Source organism: Xenopus laevis, chromosome 1L (assembly GCF_017654675.1).
Source record: "Xenopus laevis strain J_2021 chromosome 1L, Xenopus_laevis_v10.1, whole genome shotgun sequence".
Classification (NCBI taxonomy): domain Eukaryota; kingdom Metazoa; phylum Chordata; class Amphibia; order Anura; family Pipidae; genus Xenopus; species Xenopus laevis.
This window is the reverse complement of record NC_054371.1, coordinates 42,548,071-42,561,582: the sequence shown is the minus strand read 5'-3', so window position 1 is coordinate 42,561,582 and position 13,512 is coordinate 42,548,071. Positions and strand designations below refer to the sequence as shown.

At 38.7% G+C, this 13,512-nt stretch overlaps 1 protein-coding gene across 4 annotated transcripts in view; it reads right to left on the bottom strand.

Annotated features, from left to right (window-relative positions):
• Positions 1-13,512, bottom strand: part of cracd.L (capping protein inhibiting regulator of actin dynamics L homeolog) — a 98,640-nt gene that overhangs the window by 26,840 nt on the left and 58,288 nt on the right. For 3 of the 4 annotated variants that reach the window (XM_041589006.1, XM_041588992.1, XM_041588998.1), the window contains one exon: positions 12,985-13,156. The gene's annotated coding sequence lies outside the window, so the exon portion shown is untranslated. Of the gene's footprint in view, positions 1-12,984; positions 13,332-13,512 lie in introns of those variants that run through there. The other variant, XM_018230066.2, reaches the window with a different exon arrangement.

Sequence of the window (13,512 nt, the reverse complement as noted above, 5' to 3'; positions counted from 1 at the left end):
TTACGACTCAAACCAGCACAGCATCTGCATTTTATACAAAGATAGTGGATACAGTTCACATTATTGGTCGCTTGACTTCATGTCTTATTGTCTTTATGCTTCTTCCTATTCCTAAACTACCGTTTTTCCACACAGGGACAGTTATAATAAATACATCATTATGCCAAACATCATCTGCACAGCGGAAAGCCAATCACCTGTAAACAGAATTCTGAGCCAGTTCGAAATTAAAATATGATTTGTAATGCAATGTACCAAAAGTGGAAATTTTCTAGTGGCTTAAGGCTCCCAAACACGCTACATAACAGTTTGGCAAACACAAAATTCCAGATGTTGTTGAACCTCAACTCCTAAAATCCTAAAAAGTTGTCAGGAGATGGGGCAGTGGGAACTATTAGGAGTTCATCTGGAGAGCTGCACCTTCCATTCGGAACCAGGCACTGCTACGTCTATTGACACAAGGGAACCCTGGAGCTACTGCCACTTCCTGACCAGTTACCTGCATGTTGCCGGCCCCTGACCTTTTGGTGAAATGTAAAAATATTATTTTCTTACGGAAATCTAAAATTCAATAACCGATGGGATGACTTATATTGTGCTAGATATCGTGGGCCACCATTTGTACATCATTTTCAGATCTGGTCTGGCTTTTTTAATTTTCAAATCAATATTTCTTTTATTTTTCAAATTTCAAATAGAAATAATAAGGTGAGAAAGAAATGAAGAGAAGGTGGTTAAGGGCAATTGTCTACTGTGTTACTTATAAATGATTTCTTTACTCTGCCCGTATTTGCACGTCTTTCTTCAAATCAGTACGGCCTTGACTCAGTCAAACGCAATTAATTTCATCTCACAAAGGTCAGGGTAAACGCGTAGAGTCCACAGCTTAGAATAACCTGTTCTACTTATATTACCCAGAGTAAACATTTCTGCAACCCTCGCCTCTCTATCTCAGCAAGAATTGCACAGATCACAGAATACCGTATATGGCAAACACTGCAGCGCCCTGAGTCACCCAAATCGACAAGTGAGAATAAAACAGAACGTGATTAGGTGCTGCACATTGTTCTACTCTATATATTTAACTACATGTGTCCTTTTGATCATTTCTGTGATCATGCCACAAAAATAAACTAGAGGGAACTTTATTGCAGAATCATACATAAATATCCGTAAATATCAGAGGGAGTAATATTAATAGATTGCTATGGGGATTCTTCCCGTGCCACAGGGGTTAAAGAAGCATTTACATAGAGGGTGTGCACCATAATAGAATATCGTAGGCCAGACTGGGTAACTTAGCACCAGCAAACAAACAAAAATAACTCCTTATTGTGGTGATAATATCTGTCTGATCTTCTGAGCTGTGTGTCTAACATTATCTTGAGGTAGTGTGGGAATTATATTCACACAGAGCCGTGCAAAAACTTTCATCCCCTTGACCTGTTCTTCCATTTTTCAGCAACAAATCCTACGCTGAAATGTTGTTCTCTGTAATATTTTTATTTCACCAAGCAAAAACTGAAAATTAAGAACTGCATTTAAAAAATGAGATATGCTGTTTGCACTAGTATTAAATCCACAGATCATTTTGCTCATTATAACCAGAAAATAGAATTCCACTAAATAATATACATTTGTCCTTATTGTGGTTATTATGGCGGCCTACAAGGTATGGTACCCAAGTCATTAGATAGGGTGAGCTACAAACATATAATAAAGGAAGGATTGTATCAGATCAGACAGCCTTCTAAAGTGTGAGATCAAAAACTAGATTCTCAGCTGGGATGAATGTGGAAATAAATGATGTCTGAGAAAGGTTTAAGCAGAGAACATTAATGTTGCCTTGCAGACCTGCTCCTCTGGGACTCCAGCTTGATATGCCATAAAGAACTGAAAGTCCTATTTTAGCGTCTATTCAGCACAGTTTGAAATTGCTTTCTCAATAGCGTTTACTGTTTGCTGATTGATAGTGGAAATTGGTGCAGTTTAACCTTTTCTATTACCAGACAAGGCAATAACGGAGCTATTGGATATTCTCCTGGATTCCTATTGTGCTGCAAATACATTGATTGAGAGGTTCCTGATCATGTATAACATTTTGGTCTCTAGAGAGGATCTAGAAATTAGACTGATGATACATTCTCGGAATTTTAATCTGATGAGGTCAAAATGACAGGCCTATATAGGGCACTGTTTGTAAGACAATTTTATCTGATGGAAAAGCAATGAAAGGTTCTGCGCTGAGCTTTGTACATTTCACTCTCCTGGAGGATTCAATTGCTCTAAGACTATCAACATAAAATATACCACTACCAGGTCATTTGCCCACTGGACTTTGCTTAAAGGGGTGGTTTACCTTTAAATTATCTTTTAGTATGTAATAGAATGGCCAATTCTAAGCAACTTTTTCATGTTTATTTTTTATAGCTTTTTTTTAAATGATTTGCCTTTTTCTTCCAGCTTTTAAATGGGGGTAAGGCTACACATTTATTGTCATTGCTACTTTTTATTACTCATCTTTGTATTAAGACCCAGGGCTGGAACTAGGGGTAGGCAGAAGAGGCAGCTGCCTAGGTCACAATAATAGGGGGGCGCTTGGCAGCTCCCTCTAATACTATCCTCTGGCTGCCCCTAGTCCTAGTCTTACTTTTCCCCTCTCTTGTCGTTCTCCCTCCCCTCTCCTCTGTTGGTGTCCCCTCCCTCCGTCACCCCTCCCTCACGTCTGTTTCTTCACTCTCCGTCTCTCGCGTATGCCGGGGGCAGGGCTTGTCACCCGGGGGCGGGGCTTGCAGGCCGGTTGCCTAGGGTGCCTGGCCCACCTGGCACGGCCCTGTTCAGACCCATTCCTAGTCATATTCCAGGGTAATTTAGACGCCAGCAACCAGATTGCTGAAATTACAAAACTGGGGATCTGTTTAATAAAACTCTAAATAATTCAAAAGCCACAAATAATAAAAAAATGAAAACCAATAGCAAATGGTCTCAGAATATCACGCTCTACATCATATTAAAAGTTAACTCAAAGGTGAACAACCCCTTTAAGGCTGATGTGGTAGAAGCTAGAAGAATTAATGTCTTTATATGGTTGTCAGAATCTGTTAGAGGACCATTTTGGATGGTGGATATTTTAGTTAAAGGGACAAAAGAGGCTTTAGGCAAAACACATGTTCAGCATAAGCCATATTCATTGAACTAAGGTTGAATAAGGGGTATACTGCTTCTTTTCCAAGCCTTAAAAGTCTATGGGCAATGATGTTTAATCTGGCCTAAACAGGGAAGCCTGGTTTGTATAGAAAGGGAATTCTCCATCAACATTTTTCAGAGCAGTAGAGGGTACCAAAATATTTTGGCTTTTTCTCTCATGATCTTTCTCAGGGTACTTAGATCTGATGAAATATATTTCAGAGACCTGGACTTTAATTCTGCAGAAAGGCATTTGTGTCTGTTACTTGCAGACATGGGAGACATGAATCAAAAAGTGTGCTTTAAGATGGCAAGGCCTTTACAATGAGCCTCAGAATATGTGATGTGAAGCGGCTACAGCATTGTGTCTGTCCTTGTGATTTAGAGATAGAAGAACGTCTTCTGGCCTTATCTCTTTAATGATTGTCTGGACGATTTCCATCATGAATGACTTATCTCTAGAAAAAACGTTTACAGGTTTTTTTCAATTAAAGACCTGATGACGGAGACATTTACTTTACTGATTAAAATTTTCGGGTACTTAGACAACTGTTGACCATATGATATTATAGTACTTTTTTCTCCAAAATGTGGAATTTCTGAAAATTAAATAATTTTGTTTTCTTGAACTCTAGATAGCAACCCTGAACTATAGCGTCCATTAACCTGTGATCCTTTATTTATTTCCCCCAAACATTTAAAAATTGTCCTGTGTACTGAAAGAAATTGGACAGTTTTTGGCTTTAAAAGCCCTGCTATGTAAAAATCTTTTGGGGACTCTAATGCATCTGTGTGGGCAATGCATTTTACATTTAGGGCACTGGTGGACTAATATGAGCTATGCAATAGGCATAAGGGCACACTAATGTATATTGTATTGTACAATTGTATACTGTAACGATGCGCCGGGTGATATCAAGTGGCTGACGCTTATGTTATGTACCTTTGTGGAAATATTTATTAATAGGACAATATAGGCTAGAGGTATTCAAGTCTGGTATGTACCAGCCCTTGTTCACGTTCATCTCTTCCAACCAAGTTAGAGATGCATAATATATTGTAGTGACAGTCCTCCTATCATTGCTTTCCAAGAATGCTAATAACAATTACCATTAACCCATTTTTTCCTGGTTATACCCCCCCCCCACCAAAATACCCCACTGCTTTAGGGACATCTCAATACTTTGAGAACCTGTGCTGTAAGCTATGCATTGTACCGCTGGTACCAACTCATCTCTCTGGTTATGCATTCTACCTTTAGGGACCCTGACTTAATGGGGCTAATGTGGACTTGATTCGCCTCTAGGAAAATAATATATATTTAGCTACCAAACCAAAATTTGATAAAGAGGCCCACATAACACAGAAACCCCTAATATATGCATCACAGTTACCTGTTTCTTCAAAATGTATCAACAAATGCCATTTTCTATGCTGAAATCCAGCTGTTTAACAGTTCTTCTCTTTCTGCATCATTTGAAATCCTGGCAGGAGGGACTTAAACACTGATGTTACAAATTGTAACAACTTCTCCACAGTTTACAGACAGCATGCAGGAACTACATAACCCACAATGCATTGCATTATGATGTTCTGTTCCTTATTGAAATCACATGTGCAGGGAATTGTGGGGTTTGGAGGATGCAGTCTAAGGACAGCTGGCTGTTGATACAAAGTAACAGTATTCAGCCAGCTCAGCAAAGTAGTCAGAGAGATCAGCAGGAGAGCAGGGGGCTAGGCTTAGGGAACTGTTCCAAACCATTAAAAATCATGAAAAGTCTGCATATTTTTAATTCATGTATATTGCAAAGTTGCATGAAGTAATGTTTACTTAAGTTATGTTTGTATGGAGTTCCTCTGTAGGTCACTTTGATACTATGATAATATATTCTCTTCCCAAACCTCCCAGTATCTATCAGTCTCTTCAAGGAATGAACAGCTCTATGGGAGCTACTAAGCACAGGAAATAAAAGCAAGCTAATATCATACACTGTATTTCTATCTATCTATCTATCTATCTATCTATCTATCTATCTATCTATCTATCTATCTATCTATCTATCTATCTATCTATCTATCTATCTATCTATCTACTCTACTCTACTCTACTCTACTCTACTCTATCATCTATCTATCTATCTATCTATCTATCTATCTATCTATCTATCTATCTATCTATCTATCTATCTATCTATCTATCTATCTATCTATCTATCTACTCTACTCTACTCTATCATCTATCTATCTATCTATCTATCTATCTATCTATCTATCTATGACATATTTATAGTTTTGAAGCAGGTTGTCCCAATGTTCTGTTACACTGGAAGGACTTAAACAGCTAAACAGTATTTTTATTGCGGAGGGAACACTTTCAATCTGTAAAATAGATACAGGTAATGGTATTGCTTTCTGGCTCTGGTTACAGGACCAGTCCAGAAATATTTAGATTCTAAAACCTGAAACTGTAGTTTATGTTCCAAAAAACTTAGACATTCTCATTCCAAGACATAAAGTACAGAATATGCAACGGTCTGTTGTACTTAATGAATGGTTTCATGCCCTGTTACTGTATAACTATACAACCATGTCACATGTCAATCAGTTACTAAGGGACAGGTATTTATGAATAGGGTCTATAGACACATTTCTGTGCACTAGACACATAAGGCAAAAGTGAACATTATTCATTTACAGTAACAGGGCTAGAGGTAGAGAATAGAAGGGCTCTTGTCCAGGGCAAATACCCTCTGAGCGTTACCCTAAAATCAGCCCTGTACAATTTTTGAATTTCTAAGCCAAGGTAAGCGATATGCTATAAATGTATGTATAAATGTATAGATGCAAACATGACAAGATTAGAAATTCTATGAAAAAATCAACCATTTAAATACAAAGTAAACTTTACTAGTGTATATATTACCTGCAGTGATAGTAGCCATACTAAAGCTCAGCATAGCTTTCCTACAACCAACCTAAACTCCACATAAATATTGAATTCCACCCGGGGGTACAGCACACAGAAACACAATCAGGAATGAGAAATCAGTGGCCTGAGAGAAGATGTGCTAATTAATCATCTACTGTCACTCTTGGACAAAAAACGCACAATTTGTAACTCAAAGGGTGATTACAAAGTCGTGATTAAAAGAAAAATCCAATTTGTTCTGAAAATCAAGAAAATGCAATTATGGAAATATCCTAGTCTTGTTCCCATGACAACATAAGTAATTGTTTAACTAGCAGCATGCACCGGAGGTATACAGGTCTATGTATCGGGAAGGTAAAAAACATTCCAATAGACAATTCTGCACAGAAAGACTCTGTACTTTCAGTTCCTGAAACCAGATTTGAACCGTACAGAGCCGTTAAATGTGTAGCTTGTTATATTTGCATATGTAGAACTGCAGCCAACAGCACTGACCCTGTCAGCAAGGAGTTTGTTTTGTAAATACAGAGTGGGCCAAGCCAAAGTCCAGTATCCTGGAGCTGCTAATGTTACATTGATGAATGCTGGTTAGTGCCCAAAACATCTTTACAGGGGCTCTATAAAGCTGATCTGTATGGTCCCTGAACTACAGGTGGATGAAGCATGGGAGAACTTGAGGAATGGGACAGAGGAACCTGGGAAAAATGCAGAAAATAGATTAATTGTGGTTTATCAGCTGAGCACACACAATGATATAGTCATCAGACAATAGATTTTCCAGTCTTGCCAATCAATATAATTTTGATACCATCCAGGCATTGATTGGTATCAGACATTAAACAGATATCCCAGTGTCCGGGGTATGACTAAGAAGTTAAAATAGTAAGGAGTTCACGGGCCATTGTAGCAGGTTGAGCGAATGGCACTGGGGGTATGATTAATGTCAGAACCCGTAACAGTTCCTAAGTTGTGCAGAGATAACAACCCTAAAGTCAATGAGGGGCAGGAAGATTGGTTACAAAGTTACACAGGGACACACTTTTGTGCCCTTAGTGCTCTTATGTTTGCATCCAGAGAATTAGTAAATGAACCCTATGGAACATAGCTAAACATCCCCAAGATTTTTTCTGTTGCTACAAGAAAACTTTATGTATGGCATGTTGGGAGATATGTACAGTATATCATGAAAAACATAGTGTCACAGCTATGAATACAGAGCTACCTATGTTCAGCAGCGTTCCCCCTCCTGCCATCTAGTCATCCCACAACATGGGCACCATTTAGAACCACCAAGTTAGGAAGTACTGGTGGACTCAGGCTGCATCAAGGCTCTATATACATGGGAACAGGACAGGGCTGTCTTGCACCCATCAACACTTCACTCTGCACCTCATGCTGGAACTTTTAGCTGGTGTGAGGTGTGGAGTGTAGCCAGACCTCTGATGGAAGTGCTCCCTGTGTTCTTGTACTTCTGTCCAGGGTCATAGCAAATGATCCCTATTATGTTTTCATGCAAGCCAATATTAAATGTATAAATACATATATGACCTCTTTAATTATCAATCACACACTCATAAATAATCTTTGCACTGCCCCTGACTTCATTCTCTCCTCCTTACCTCTTCCTTCTCCCATATCCAGGACTTTACAAGTGCTGCACCCCTTCTCTGGAATTCCCTTCCCTGAGTCTTCACACATTTCTAGAGCATTCAGACATTCAAATTTCACTTACAATATTCAATCCCATACTCTCAGCCCTTCACCACTTTTGCCAGCCTCTCCCACACACACTAACTACTGGTTTACTGGTTGTCACTACAAGTGTACTGATCATATCCACATAAACAGGAATGCAACAGAGTCACCAACATTTTATGACTTTCCCCCTTCTCTCTAAATTGTAAGCTCTTCCAAGCAGGACCTCACCCCTATGCTCTCCTAGCATTTGGAGGAATGAAGCCAGTTTAGGGCTGACATGGGGTTAGGCGGGGCCCCCCTTCCCCCCAGGTGTAGCCTAGTCTCTCACTCCCCAGCTCCCAGGTAAGAACAATGGAGGGGGCTAACAGTGGAGGAGAAAAGAGGGACAGGCTAGGGGAGGAGGCAAGGGGAGGAGTGCTGGTTTGGAAGGGTTTTTAAGGGGATGTAAAGTAAAATAATTCAGACTTACATGTGTTTTATGTTATGACTCTCCCCCTTCTCTCTAAATCGTAAGCTCTTACAAGCAGGACCTCACTCCTATTGTCTCCTAGCATTCTGCAATTGCAACGTCTGTCTGCCACATTGAGCTTCTAATTGCGATGATCAGTAACTTCTCATTCCCTATGATACAAGGCATCATCAAGGTTGTGTAGTGGCACCATGCTCCATCCAATGATACAGTCTCATCAGAATTGCTGTTGCCATATTGAAACTGTAGCATATTTCAGCCACATGCAGCTGTTACCATTGTGTTTGCATTTTGCAGCCAGTTGAAAAACAAATGCACTGTTCTGGATTGTTTGAAATATTTAAGCCCATCGGAAATAAAAGTATTTGTAACCTGACTGATGCAATTCATTCGAATGACATAGGCCAAGCCAATCTTCTGGCCTTCACTTTGTGTGTAGTTACATGGAGTGGATTTCATCTGCCCCACTCGGCTAATGCAGTTATTACAATTGCAATGTAGCAAATCAGTCCCCATAGACTAATGTTGAATGGGAACACAGCTTAGAAATGGCAGATCCCTCTTTTGAAACTGACAGACAAAGGGTTCAAAATAGTCCAAAAGAAGAAAGGAATGCAGAACGTTGGGGATGTGAACCTGCAGCAAACATTTTGCCATATATTTCTAATTTTACACAATGTGTAATCAAAGAAAAGTATAAAATTAAGAATTGTAATAATAATAATAATAAATAGTCTTTCTTCAATCCTAGCTACGTCTTTAATTTGTAATAGTTCCCCTTTAACATCAGACTGAGAAATGATTTTGGTCATGTGACCATTTTATTACACCAGACTGTTGTTATTGGTTAGATGAGCGTGGCAGATCCTAACCACTATGTAGACACATACCTATTCCATTTGATGGTACATACATTTATTGAGCAGGTTATTAGTGCCCCAATCGTCCTTTAACCATCCGAAATAAAGAGCCACCCAGAGAACTGCTGCATTTCTTTATCATTGGTGGCTTTCTTAAAACCACCAAAGATAAATCTAAACTTGATTTTCTTTTCCTAAAACAGTTTAATGGAATAATTTTCAAAACTAAATAGAAATAAAGTTAAAAAAAAAAAACTTTAGTAATATAACTGTGCCTAGTGTGATGAGCAACTCTGACCTGTTTCGCTTTGCCGAAAATTCTCAAAAAAAAGTCAATGTGCTTTTTACTTACAACATTTTCAAACCGCACGTTTTTTTTTACTATACATTAACGTTTATGGGTGTATTTTTCAAGGTGAACCAGGCAAAATATTTTTACTCATCCCCACTACAGCCTTCATATTGTTCAGGACATTATTATAACGACTAGAACAATCTGCTTACCACGGCAATGGGTAAAAGGAGCAAATGGCCAGTGCTAGGGGCCCACCATAAGATCTTCCATTACTTGCTGTAACTTTTGACTCAAGAGCTCACCGTAACTATTTTTACATTCCTAAAGAATATTTTTTAAATAAAATTTTTATCTGCTCCCATTGCTATTGGAACCGGGCACTTCATGCACCTGAACCTTAAATCTACGCCAGCAAACTATGTATTTGTTTCCTGCCTTATTTTACTCAAGTTCTTCTGCTTCAAGATCTTTGCCTTAAAGTAGAATGGCTGCCTTTTGACCGTGTGGGGCAGAATAAATTTATTCAAAATTATCTACTTACCAAAATTTTTGTACCCCCTTCAGAATGCTCCTGTGGTAATAACAACCAAGTTTTTTTAAAAAACTGAATGGTGAAATGAGATCTTTGGTCTAACAAAGCCCCTAGAATAGGATGGACGACACTCATGGCCCCATACCAGAGTGGAGGGTTAGCTATACCCAGCATGAAATTTTATTATCTAGCAGGGCAACTAACCTTTATACATAATTGGTTCAATCCCGAACCAGACAACCCTCTTACGGCGCTACATGGGTATATAATGGGTTTCCTTGAGGCGCTAAGAAATGCACCCTATAGAACTAAGAAAGATATGCCTACTATAGCAGAAGTGATCAGTTCCCTTATAAGAGCATGGGATATGGTGCGGAAACAAAGAGCAAATACAGAACCAACTCCTTCTCCACACATACCCTTTTGGAAGAATTCAAATCTACAGCATTTAATGGGACTCCCAGACATGCAATATTGGCCGCTATTAGGAGTTAAAGAACTTTCCGACCTATTTATTGATGGCTGCTTCCCCCAATTTGAAACACATAAATAGCGAATAGGAAACCGAAATGTGCAGTTTTATCGGTATTTGCAATTGTGCCATGCCTTCAAGGCACAATTTGGCTTGCTTAAAATTGAATTAGGGATGCCTCAGTGGGAGGAACGGTTATGGATTCCAAACAAAGAGAAACTTTTGTCCCAACTATACAAGGCAATAATAGAGGCAAAGCCCTCCCCCTTCGACAGGGCCAAACGTATGTGGAATGTTATGATCCCAACATTAAATGATGACCAATGGGAGGAAGCAACCGACCATTTTTACGAATTCGTTATAGCCACAAGGGATCGGTTCATACAATTTCAAGTCTGTCATCAAATTTACATCACCCCGATTAGGCTCAAATATATGGGAAAACTGCCTAATGCAGAATGTCCTAGATGTCAAGAGGTCAATGCTGGGTTTGCTCACATGGTGTGGGAATGTTCTCACATTGGAAAGTACTGGTCGGAAATCTTGCAGTATATGGAAGAGCAACTAGCTCTACCTAGGGTTAAGACACAGGAGGTATGTCTACTAGGCTTAGTGGACGAACTGATCCCACAATCTCACCAGAGAAACTTAATGAGAACACTACTTTTCTATGCAAAAAACTAATAGCCATAAAATGGATGAGCCCAGAAGGTCAGAGACTGACAGAGTGTTTAGCCCTGGTGAACAAGATAATTCTGGTTCCTCAGAAGTTTTATAAAATTTGGGAACAATGGATAAATGCTAACCCAACAGTAAACCTTTCAGAGATGCCGCCTCCAAGGTTAGCTGTTCAATAAAGGTGAAGCTTTAATAGACATGCAATGTAGCATAATTGTTATTGTTCGTGGTAATGTATGCATAATAATCTCCTGAAAGTGACTTAATGGACTGCAATGTCTTTACGTCTTTTTTTGTCCTTTATGATTTATTGTTGTTTATGTCCATGTCTAGTGTACATATCAGTTAATAAATAAATATCTTTAAAAAAAAAAAGTAGAATGGCTGCCTACATATAACAAAAATATTTTTTTCCCTCTGACTGATGATAGACTGTGTTCATTGTTCACCCCTGAAATCGGAATGAAACATCATTTATGTTTTTTTTAAGACAGGCTGTTGGAGTGAGTTTTTATAACCAATATGCATTTCTGTCTTTATTCTGTACTTTGAAAACTTTAAATAAGAGCGTTGTCCTCTACTTCCCAGAAGTAAATAATTTGGTTTCACCAGAAGATAAAAGTAAGAAATGGTGAATGGACTAGCCAATCTGGTTCCAGGCTTCAGAAAAAAATTAAATACAGTGACAATGCTGTTAGGCAGAAGCAGATGGCATTGTTTTGCAGGAGTCTTCAGTTCTGAGATCTATACAATGAACATCCTGCCAGGCAGTAGTCATGTAAGTTAAATGTATTTCAGGTATTCTCTCTAATCTAAACCTTTTAAAAGGAGAACTAAAGCTTAACTAAAGAAGGATAGAAATGTTTTATATAATTTTTGGGCTTCTGTATCAGCCCAAGGCAACCACAGCCCTTTAGCAGGGAAGATCGGTGTCTCCAAAGATGCCCCAGTAGCTCCCCATCTTCTTTTCTGCTGATTCACTGCACATGCTCTGTGCTGCTGTCACTTACTGAGCTTAGGGACCCACTCACAATAACTATTCGCAAAGCGAAAAGTTATGCCTTTGCACAAACATATTTTGATTTGCACAAATTTAATCTAGCTTTTGCAAACCCGGAAACTATTTAGCGACCACTTCCGAGTGGAATACCGTTTGTGAATTTTATAGTTTGCGCCAATGCGCAGTCAATGTAATAAAACTTCTTACTGAAAAAGTCGTTATGTTTGCTGCAAAAGATTAGGACACCTTCAAGCACTTCTTAAGAGTATGCAATTAAAATTCACAATGCAATAACAGTTTAAGGAACAATATTACATTGCGAGATGTGTATTTTTATTCTTATTGGTGCGAATTGTTTTTCTCTTTATGACTTTAATTACATTCCCCCCATAGAATATAAATATAAGGTTGATTAGTAATTAATGCAGATAATTATTACACGGCAGCACAGAAATCAGTGCAACTAGCATCAGAATTCAATAATCAGCCCTGTAGCATCAGCTTATATTACAGGCCAACCTTATTTTCTGCTTGATAATTTACGACGACCCCTAAGCTTAGCTTCTCAACAGCTGCTCAGAGCTCACTGAGCATACAAATGATTTTCCAAGATGGTGACCCCCCTTGACAAGTTTGAAGTCCTGGATCATTGCTGCTTTTGAGATACTGAAACTTTAGGCTGGTGCAATAAGTTCAGTATATAAAATATGGCATTTTTAGCCATATTCATTTTTAGGGTTTAGTTCTCCTTTAAAGAATTAATAAAGGCAGATTCATTTCTGCCCGATAACATGGAGAAGCGTGATACAGAATATATGTAAATTACGCAAAAGACAGGGGATCCTATAGAAAAACAAGGTCCTACCTTAGATCATCACAGGATTCTTCATCAGAGGAGAAGGCTGTATTAACACAGACATTCCCAATAGAGCGGCTGGCCTTTAGCTTGCCTTCCTTAAAGGGCAACGCTGAATTTTTCTTTTTCTTCTTTCCAAAGATCTTTTTGAAAGGCTGAAACTTGCCTGGCCTTTTCTTTTCTGCAGAACGGAAGAGAGTGAAAACTCAGGCTGTTATCTGCCTTGCATGCGCTAATATATTGTTCTACAATCACAGTTAGTTATAAGGCAGGACAAAGTCAAAGTGTGATTTTAAGTATATGCAAACAAGACTCAGGAGTGAATGTCTTGCCATGTTGCTAAAGCAGAACTAATGTACGTAAGCAGGAAATCATGCAGTTAAATACACAGGCATTTCCAAACCACACAGTAATTAGTAATTCAGCTGTACCATTCTGAAGCTTTTAGTATCTTTGTAGTAGCTTTTTAGTATCGCTCTCAGGGATGATAAAAAGAAGTCATTTAAGGGCCATTATGACCCTACTTAATTATCGTTT